This window comes from Symphalangus syndactylus, chromosome 22 (assembly GCF_028878055.3).
Source record: "Symphalangus syndactylus isolate Jambi chromosome 22, NHGRI_mSymSyn1-v2.1_pri, whole genome shotgun sequence".
Taxonomy (NCBI): domain Eukaryota; kingdom Metazoa; phylum Chordata; class Mammalia; order Primates; family Hylobatidae; genus Symphalangus; species Symphalangus syndactylus.
In genome coordinates this window covers 64,421,196-64,431,199 of record NC_072444.2, presented here as the reverse complement: position 1 = coordinate 64,431,199, position 10,004 = coordinate 64,421,196, and the positions used below count along the sequence as shown (strand labels likewise).

The window sequence follows — 10,004 nt, the reverse complement described above, 5'->3', positions numbered from 1 at the left end:
ATGTCAAGGCTTCATGACACCAAACAGGGAAAGACTCTGTTTTTATGGGTACTGGCTTTGTCAGTAACAAAACTAGTGACCCAGCATGGGGGCCTGGGCTAGATGATCAATCTCTCTGCTTGGGAATCTCCCTTACCACCCTAAAGACTTGACAACTGGCACCTGACAGCATCAGTTGGTAATGAACATGCATTTGTCCTGACTTTCCGTGCAGGGATCAGCTCTGGGGAAGGTAATGCATCATTGTTGTAAGATCATAAGCAGGCAGGCAAAGGTTATCTAGCTGTACTGGGAAGGGCCCCCTAAGCTGAGCACAGTGGGGATGCTCACCCAAAATCAGGGTTGTGCACAGGGATGCCCTGCACCAGACCATGGTCCCATCCTCAGTAGAGGCCCCTGTGGGAGTTCTCTAAAGTGTGAGAGGAACCAGAGCATTTGAGGAGGATGATACAGAGACTGAGAAGTGAAGAGACCACTTTTGAGGGATTAGAAGAAATCTCCATTCTGAGGCTGAAGTGCCTAGGGGAGACCCTCTGAGACAGGGTGCCAGGGACACCTGGCTGGCCTTCAGGAAGACACCAGAGACAGCTGGGTACAATGGTCAATATTGGTTTTGGGCACAGTAAGGAAAATCTAGAGTTCAAGTGGTTAACCTGCAAATTTAGGGTTAAGTAGAGTCTTCTAAAGTTCTCTGTTTTCCTCTCTTTTCTGTCTGCTTTGAATCTGGTGTTACTAAGTTGCTGGTGCTGAGATAAGACTCATTATTTATGGTCTAACTGAAATGGAAACATTAGAAACTCATTTGAAACTGAAAAAACAAAAAAGTAAAAGAGGGTTTTTAAAATAAACTGCCACAGAAAATACTTTGCCCAAATTTTGATTCACAGCCTTCCTTGGATTACGTACCGGGGAAACAAAGTTTAGCCAGGTCAATAGGTCCCAATTTTGTTTAAAAAATTAGATTTAGCTTTATTTTCTAAAATGGGTAATTTATATTACCATCTCATGGCTAAAATTTCAAGGTAAAAGCCATTGGATCTTGTGTGAGTGTATGTTTGTGTGTGTGTGTATGTGTATACATGCTTCAATGTATTTATATGTATACATTTGTGCTATGCTATGTGGTATGTCTAGCATGCTACCAAATGGCTTCTAAGTAAATGAATACTCATAAATTTTAAAAGTCCAAATATTCTTTGTTTACATGAATTTAGTAATTTTTGATAAATAAAAACTTTTATTTTTTTACTAAAATTGAAATTAAAAAGCCTTGAAAATTATTAGCAAACATTCTTATCTGAGTTTACCGATTAAGATGGCAGGGTTTGGCACAAATGCTGTAAGACTATAACCCCAGTCAAAAATAATCTTGTGTAATTTGTCTGACAGATACCGGAGCTGGGGTTTTCCATACACATCTGTACTGCCTTCCCTCAGCTTCAGATTTATCCCCATCAGCACACTCATTTCTTTCTTGGCTCTGCCTTGGCCATAAAAGACACAACTCTTCTGAGTGATATCCCATCATATAAATCTAGGCATTATCTCCTAGTCCCTCTGAGTCTCTCCACAGTATTTTTTTTTCTTAAACTTTTTTTTTTTTTTTTTTTTTTTTTTTGTTGAGGGTGTGTTCCTCTGTCACCCAGACTGGAGTGCAGTGGCATGATCTTGGCTCACTATAACCTTCATCTCCAGGGCTCAACCCATCATCCCACCTCAGTCTCCTAAGTAGCTGGGACTACAGGCACAAGCCACCATGTTAATTTTTGTATTTTTTGGTAGAGACAGGGTTTTGCCTTGTTGTCCAGGCTGGTCTTGAACTGCTGGGCTCAAGCCATCTGCCCACCTCAGACTGGTGCTATTACAGGTGTGAGCCTCTGGGCCCAGCCTCTCTTCCAAGTCTATGACTCCAGAGCACTCTAGGGGCCTGTCTCTTCAGTGAAGGAGGCTTCCACTGGTGTTGTGGGGAGCATCTTGGGCATTGACTCAGATGTGGGGGCCACCCTCTTCTTAGCGATAACCCTGATAGAGTTGGCAAAGGTGAGACAGTTCTCTCTCTGATGGCTGTTTCCAGCTGTACCATAGGTACCAGGATTCACCTGAGACCAGGGTGGGGACTGGCAGAGAAGTACTCATAACTCCATGAGAGGCATTAAAATCAAGGTCCTGGGGTTCAACTTGGGGATGTGGTAACTGAGGAGACCATGATCCCTGGCTTTCTGGATGGCATGGATCAACATCTTGTGCTGCGTCATACAGACTCCTGTGTATGGAGCATGGAAGATAATACCCATGTGGGCACTGACAAACTGTTCCAAGAGCTTAACATTCCTAAAGTCAACATGCAACTTGTGATCTTGGCAGATGGGGCAGGGATTCCCAGCAACTTTATTCCTATGTATACATGTCTTTTGAGTCTGCTGCAGGGGTATACCACCCTTGTAGTAGTGGCAATAGTCCACCCAGTTGGGATGAGAACCCTATGGTTCCTGGTATTCTTCTGATTCCAGATATTTCCAGGGTTCATTCTTATATAGTGAAATGGGAACTGGGGGCAAATACTCTTTCTCAGGAGCTTTGCTGAAAGAGTATGGAGGGGAACCTGAACTCCATTGGTACTTCGGAAGAGAGAAAGGATAGGAAGCTGCCTCAGCAGGGTGTTTAATATGGGCATCACCATCTTAAACCCAGATCAGGTAAGTTGTGTTCTTATTGAGAAAAAAAAAAAAAAAAAAAAAAAAAAAAAATATATATATATATATATATATATATATATTATTTTGTAATTTGGAGATTATTTGAAAGTTATTTATAACACAAGATTAAAAACAGTAAGTTAGAGAAACAGAAAGGTAAAAGGATTACATATATAGAGAGAGATATTTTTGGTAAGGAAGGTTATAAATAGAAGAACATAATTTTGTATGAGAGAAGATCTTATATAGTAAATTTTTGTCCTAAAATAAAATGACTTATTATTTTAAAAGAGGTAGTACAAACAAATCAAAAGGTCAAAATATGTTGTTGATGGTCTAAGTCCTAATAAAGATTGTGGGAAAACAAATTTATAAAAGAAATTTTGTATGTGATTTAATTGCCTACAATTAAAAAGAAATTACCTATAACAGTCTTTCTAAGATTGGTCATCTATGTTAAAATAAGATTTTTCTAAGGCATTAATTTACTCTTAATAAAATTATAAGAGGTTTGTTTTTTAATTCTATTATCTTAGACCTACAGCTCCCTTATCCCCAGTGGCTTCTGCAGGCAACACACCTCATTGCCACCAATCACCCATTGATTCCTTTCAGATAGTCAACCCAGACAGTACCCAGTGCAAGGCATCTTACCAGCCTTCCTCTATGATGACCTCTGGCAGGTCACCAGTGGGAAAGAGGGATGGTTATTGTACATGTTCTCTTCAAAACTTCGGATATTTACAACTAGAAGTCACATTCTAAATGATTAGGAAAAAATCCTGGGGATTCAAAACCTCATTCAGAGTATTTTTCAGACCTATAATCCCAATCGAGCAGACGTCCAGTCCCCTTTGAACATTCTCCTCCTGGGATGAAAAATTTAAAAAAATAATCCTCAGTTATTAGAAGTGCTAGGGAGGAAATGGACAGAGCCCACAGAGACAAGATAAAAAACCCTGTTAAGAGACCAGAGAATGAGGTTGTGACAGACCTTGACCCCGTTTAGGATCCTCAGACAGGAATGAAAAAGGCAAGATTCAGGCATGATGAAACGTTAATGTTAAAGGGAATAAAGCCACAGAAGAAAGACCCACTAACTGGAGTAAGCTAAGAAAAATTAATCAACAACCCCAGAAAAGTCTATATATCTTCCCAGAGAGGTTGAGAGGAAAATATGAAGTTGTATACTGCTCTTACTCCTGATTCAGCAGAGGGAGAGAGGCAGTTCTGAAATCTATTTGTCTCCCAGAGGACATCAGACATTAGCTATAAACTCCAAAAGGTAAAATTAGAGCTCAATGCTCCCATCTTAAGACTAATATACCTAGGCAATAAGGTGTTCAACAACCAAGAAGGGGAGGAGGAGCATAAAGAAGAAAGGGAGGCCAAAAAGCAAGCCCAACTACTGGCTGTTACCTATCCATGGAAAATCACAGCTCCGGTGAGCTACTGCTGGTCCTCTAACCAGTAGAAAAGATTCCGAAGACGGAAGAGACTAGGACCAAACCAATGTGCCTTCTGTAAGGAAGAGGGTCACTGGAAAAGGGACCCTTCTGAAAGGAAGGGGGAGGGGGAATGTCCCACCCAGGTGTTTCACAGTAGCATATGGTCTAAGTAGAAAAAAAAAGTCTACAGGTCCTAGGGGCTCCTCAATTGGCACTCTAGGTATCCTTCAAGGTGTCCTGACTGACACTGGACATAGGGGACAAGCCTGTTGGCTCCTTGGTTGACACAGGGGCCACCTACTCTGTTTTGAACACTCCCAGGGGTATATTTACTCAACAAAATGGCAGGATTCCCCAGACAGGCGAAAAACCCAGCAGCTAACGTGGACTGTGTCATCTCAAGAGTTCAAACTCTATACCCAGCCACCACAATATTTGGAGAGGCCTGGAGTAACTGACTCTTGAACAAGGAACCCTCTTCCAGTATGTGGATAACATCCCTGTTGCCAGCCCTTCTAAAAAAATTGAGATCAAAATACCCATTAGCCTTTAACTTCCTAGCAGAAAGAAGTTCTAAGATTTCCCCCCAAAAGCACAAATATCTCAGTAGCAAGTAACCTATCTGTAGTTACTCCTAGAAGAACAACAACAAAGTTAGTCCCAAGGGAGATGGGAAGTAACATGCCAACTACAGCAACCAAAGACCTGGAAACAACTTCAAGGGTTTCTGGGCATGGCAGGATTTGGCAGCCTCTGAATTGCTAGCTTTGGCCTCATTGCCCATCCTCTATAAAAACAATTAAAAGGACACAGACCCTTTTAAATGGATGACAAAATGTAACCAAGCATTCCCCAAACTTAAAACCCAGCTCACAAGGTCCCCAGCTTTAAGCCTACCTAACTTAACTAAATCTTTCTATCTTTATGTTCATGAAAAGGGAAAAGCCTTAGGAGTACTAACTTAAAGGTTGGCCCCACTGACCCACATAGTATCCTACTTTTTCATGCAGCTGGACCCAGTTGCTAAAGGCTGGCCACCCTGCCTTTGGTTGATGGCAGCCACGGCCCTCCTTTGAAAACAGAGAAGTTAACCTTTGGACAACCCCTAACCATCTGAACTCTCCACCATACTCAGACCCTCATAAAAGAAACAGGAATAGAATGACTATCTCCAGGCAAGGCTCTCCAGTTGCAAAGTTATTGCAGGCTGTAAGAAATTTAGCCCAGCTGGCAACAGTTCATGGCCATGGCCACCAGAAGGGGGAAACTAAGGTAATTAAAGAAAATAATAAAGCCAATCTAATGCCAAAACAAGCAGCTTTAAGAAAGTTACCCTTCAAATGTCACTTTTTGCTTTCCCTCTTGAATCCTCCTCCTTGTTTTAAAACGAAACAAAACAAAAAACCCTGGTTTACTCTTTAAAAAACTGGAAAAAGACCTCCAAATTGGAATATACCTGACATTCTGAATCATCCAGGAGAGCTAATAAGTCCTCATGAACAACTTATTTTCCCTGAAGAAGTTACATTACAGGCCATTAGAGAAGCTCATTCTAGCACTCACTTTGGTCATGAGGCCCTTCATAACTGGCTTTTCAAGAGCATGATGGCCCCAAAGTTCAGGAAGCTAGACAAGGAGATAGTTGAGATTTTCCCCACATGCTATGTTAAAAATTCTAATAACCACCCAGCAGAGTTGGGTGGGGGAGGAAAAGGGAGCTGCTCAGCTGGTGAAGTACCAACATAAACACCCAGGGGAAGATTGGTAAATTTATTTCACAGATATGCCCAGAGCCTTAAAAACCTTTAAATACCTCCTAGTTCTCACTGACACTTTTTTCAGGATGGGTAAAAGACTTTGCCACCCACACTGAGATTGCACATGAGATGGTAAAGTTGCTACTGAAGAAAAATTGTCCTCAGATTCAGGCTGCCTGAGTCAATTCAAAGAAATATTGGACTAGCATTCACATGTTCCATTACTAAGGCTACTTCTGAGGGTCTAGGAATAAAATGGCATCTACGTGCCACCTGGAGACTACAGTCTTCATTTATAGGACATACCCAGCTAAAGGCAGCTGCTTGAACCTAAGGAAGAAAATCCTTTCTACCGAGTTGAACCACTCTCAGATCTAAAAGTACTGATGTGTTTGAGGACTAAAACCCTCAACCCTGGGCCTGCGTATACTTTCTGTCAGGACTTAGTTTACTTGCCCTCTTAGATGTATCCTCATCTTTGCTTTGGGAGTAACCTTGTTGCATCCAGAGCCTACCCCTGTTTGGAAAACACATGACCTCAAGGAGATTGCACCCTATGGCACTTAATCCCCAGAGAAGTCAAAATCTTTGTTTGCTGTCCCCCTTTTGCCCAAGGAATAAAAGGGTGATTAGGCTTATTCTAGCTTCCATCAGGATAACAGGCCGTCTCCTAAACCCCTGGGGAAGGTTTTCCTACCATGAGGTTACCCTCTGCAACCTCACAACGTTACAGAAATGTGAGCTGATGAGAATGACGATCCCCTTACCTGAATTCTCCCTAGTCTCATTAGCCAATATTGTGCTTGGTAACTGTCTGGCTCTTGATTACTTGTCAAAACAAGGTGAGGTGTGTATAGTCACCAAGTATTCCTCATGTACTTGGGTAAATAATTCAGGATTAATTCAAAAAGACATTAAAATAATCTACAACCAGGCCAAGTGTTTCCACCAATTAATCAAAAGGACACAGACCCTCAAGGAATATAAAAACATCATAAAATAAGCCATCCCTAATCTCACTTAGTTCTTATTCTTCCTGGACCCTTTAGCTGCTATTATACTTCTCTTGATTTTGGGGCCCTGTCTCCTAAATTGTCTGCTCTTATTTGTGTCTAAACAAATAGAGGCCATAAAACTATAGAAAACAGTTACTCAGTGATATAAACAGCTGGGCTCATACCCAAGAGATAACCAGACCTACCTAAGACTAGCTACAGAAGAATTTCACTCCTCAGGGGACACATCAACATCTAAATTCAGCTTGAAGAAGTTATAGAAGATGAACCTTGGCTTGTTTGAACCTCTAAAGGAGTGAATATAAGAAAAGGGGGGATTTGTTACCCAATGTAATGACTACATGACATAGCTGAATTTCTACTCAACACTAACTCTGCTTATCTTTAAAAAACTGGATGTTTACTGTAAGAAGTTTTCTCTGTATTCAGACTAGCTGAGACTGGTTAGGTCCAAGATAGCTGGTATGGTATGATATCTGTTTCCCTACCAAATCTCATGTCAAATTGTAATCCCCAATGTTGGAGGTGGGGACAGGTGGGAAGTGATTAAATTATGAGGGTGGTTTCTCAGAAATGGTTTAGCACCAACCCCTTGGTGCTGTTCTTGTGATAGTGAATTCTCACAAGATTTGGTTAAGAGTGAATGTTACCTTCCCCCTCACTCTCTCTTGCTCCTTCTTCAACCATGTAAAGTGCCTGCTTCCATTTTTCCTTCAACCATGAGTAAAAGTTCCTTGAAGCCTCCTCACAAGCATATGCCACCATGTTTCCTGTACATCCTGCAGAACTGTGAGCTGAATAAACTTCTTTTCTTATACATTATCCAGTCTCAGGCATTACTTTATAGCAATGCGAGGCCAGACTAATTCAGGAAATTGGTGTCAAGGAGTAGGGCATTGGTATAAAGATGCCTGAAAATGTGGAAGCAACTTTGGAATTGGGTAACAAGAAGGTTGTAAGAGTTTGGAGGGCTCAGAAGAAGACAGGAAGAGGAGGGAAAGTTTAGAACTTCCTTGAGACTGGTTGTATGGCTGTGACCAAAATGTTGATAGTGACATGGATGGTTAAGGCAAGGCTGAGAAGGTCTCAGATGCAAATGAGGAATTTATTGGTAACTGGAGCAAAGGTCACTTTTGTTATGCCTTAGCAAAGGGTTTGGGTTCATTGTTCCCTTGCCTTAGGGATCTGTGGAACTTTGAACTTGAGAATTATGATTTAGCATATCTGGTAGAAGAGATTTCTAAGCAGCAAAGCTTTCAAGATGTAGCCTGCCTGCTCCAACAGCTTATGCTCATATGTGTGAGCAAATAAATGACTTAAAACTGAAACTTATATTTAAAAGGGAAGTAGAATGTGTAAGTTTGGAAAATTTGTAGCTTGGCCATGTGGTAGAAAAAAAAAAAAAACACCATTTTCCTGGGGGGAATTTAAGCAGGCTGCAGAAATTTGCTTAAGCGAAAAGGAGCCAAGTGTTAATAGCCAAGACAATGGAGAAAAGGCCTTTAAGGCATTTTGGAGACATTTGCAGCAGCCCCTCCCGTCATAGACCTGGAGGTCTAGGAGAATAGAATAGTTGTGTTGGCCAGACCAGGGCCCCATTGCCCTGTGCAGCCTCAAGACACTGCTCCCCACATCCCAGCTGCTCTGGCTTTAGCATCAGCCCAAAGGGCACTAGATACAACTCAAGCTGCTTCTGCAGAGAATGCAAGCCATAAGCCTTGGGAGCTTCTATGTAGTGTTAAGACTGTGGGTTCACAGAGTATAAGAGTTAAGGCTTGGTAGCTTCTGCCTAGATTTCAAAGGATGTATAGAAAAGCCTGGGTTTCCAGGCAGAGGCCTGCTGCAGGGGCAAAGTTCCTCATTGAAAACCTCTACTAGGGCAGTGTGCAGGGGAAATGTGGGGGAGCAGACCCTACACAGAGTCTCCACTGGAGCACTGCATAGTGGAGTTATGAGAAGAGGGCAACAGTACTCCAGACCCCAGAATTGTAGATCTACCAACATCTTCTACCCTACACTTGGAAAAGCCTTAGGAACCCAATAGCAGCCAGTGGGAGCAGCTGCAGAGGCTGAAACTTGCAAAACCAGAGAGGCAGAGCTTCCCAAGGCTTTAGGAGACGACTTCTCATACCAGTTTGATGCAGATGTGGGACATGGATTCAAACGTGATTACTGTGAAGCTTTAAGATTTAATGACTATCCTGCATGGGGCCCGTAGCACCTTTTATTTTGGCCAATTTCTCCTCTTTGGAATGAGAATATTACCTAATGCTTGTACCTTCGTTGTAGCTGTCTCTCTGGTTTTGTATAAAGCTCACTGGAAGAGATGGAATTTATATTTTGTCAAAGAGACAACTACCCTGGTAATATTCTACTGTCAATTTAAAAGAACTAAGACATAAATGCTACCTAATTAACCCCCTAATGATTTCTTTAAGGACCAGTGATTTTCAACTGGTTGTGTAGTGGATACTGTGATGTTCCAACTACACTGTCTATCAGAATTAAAGGACTTACTCTACAGCTTCTGGCAGTGCTGCTACCTGGTAGCTTTTAGCTATCAAGCATCCTATTATTTGCTTTCAGCTGAAGAGAGTCTATTCACCCAAACTCTTACTCTGTCTCTGGGGGCAGACTATATGCATTAAATGGTTCTGGCAGTGCTGCTACCTGGTAGCTTTCAGCTCTCAAGCATTCCTATTATTTGCTGTCAGCTGAAGAGAGTCTATTCACCCAAACTCTCACTCTGTCTCTGGGGGCAGACTATATGCATTAAATGGTTGATAGGGAAATAAAAGCCATAAAAGCCTTGCCACTCCTTACAACCTTGGGACAATTTTTTTTTTTTTTTTTTTTTTTTGAGACAGAGTTTTGTTCTTGTTGCCCAGGCTGGAATGCAATGGAGTGATCTTGGCTCACCGCAACCTCCGCCTTCTGGGTTCAAGCGATTCTCCTGCCTCAGCCTCCCAAGTAGCTGGGATTACAGGAATGAGCCACCATGCCTGGCTAGTTTTGTATTTTTAGTAGAGATGGAGTTTCTCCATGTTGGTCAGGTTCATCTCGAACTCCCTACCTCAGGTGATCCAC

At 41.9% G+C, this 10,004-nt stretch overlaps 1 pseudogene; it reads right to left on the bottom strand.

Moving 5' to 3' along the window:
• Window positions 1–1,901: 1,901 nt before the first annotated feature.
• LOC129472178 (small ribosomal subunit protein mS40-like) lies at window positions 1,902–2,680 on the bottom strand (annotated as a pseudogene).
• Between the last annotated feature and the right edge of the window lie 7,324 nt (window positions 2,681–10,004).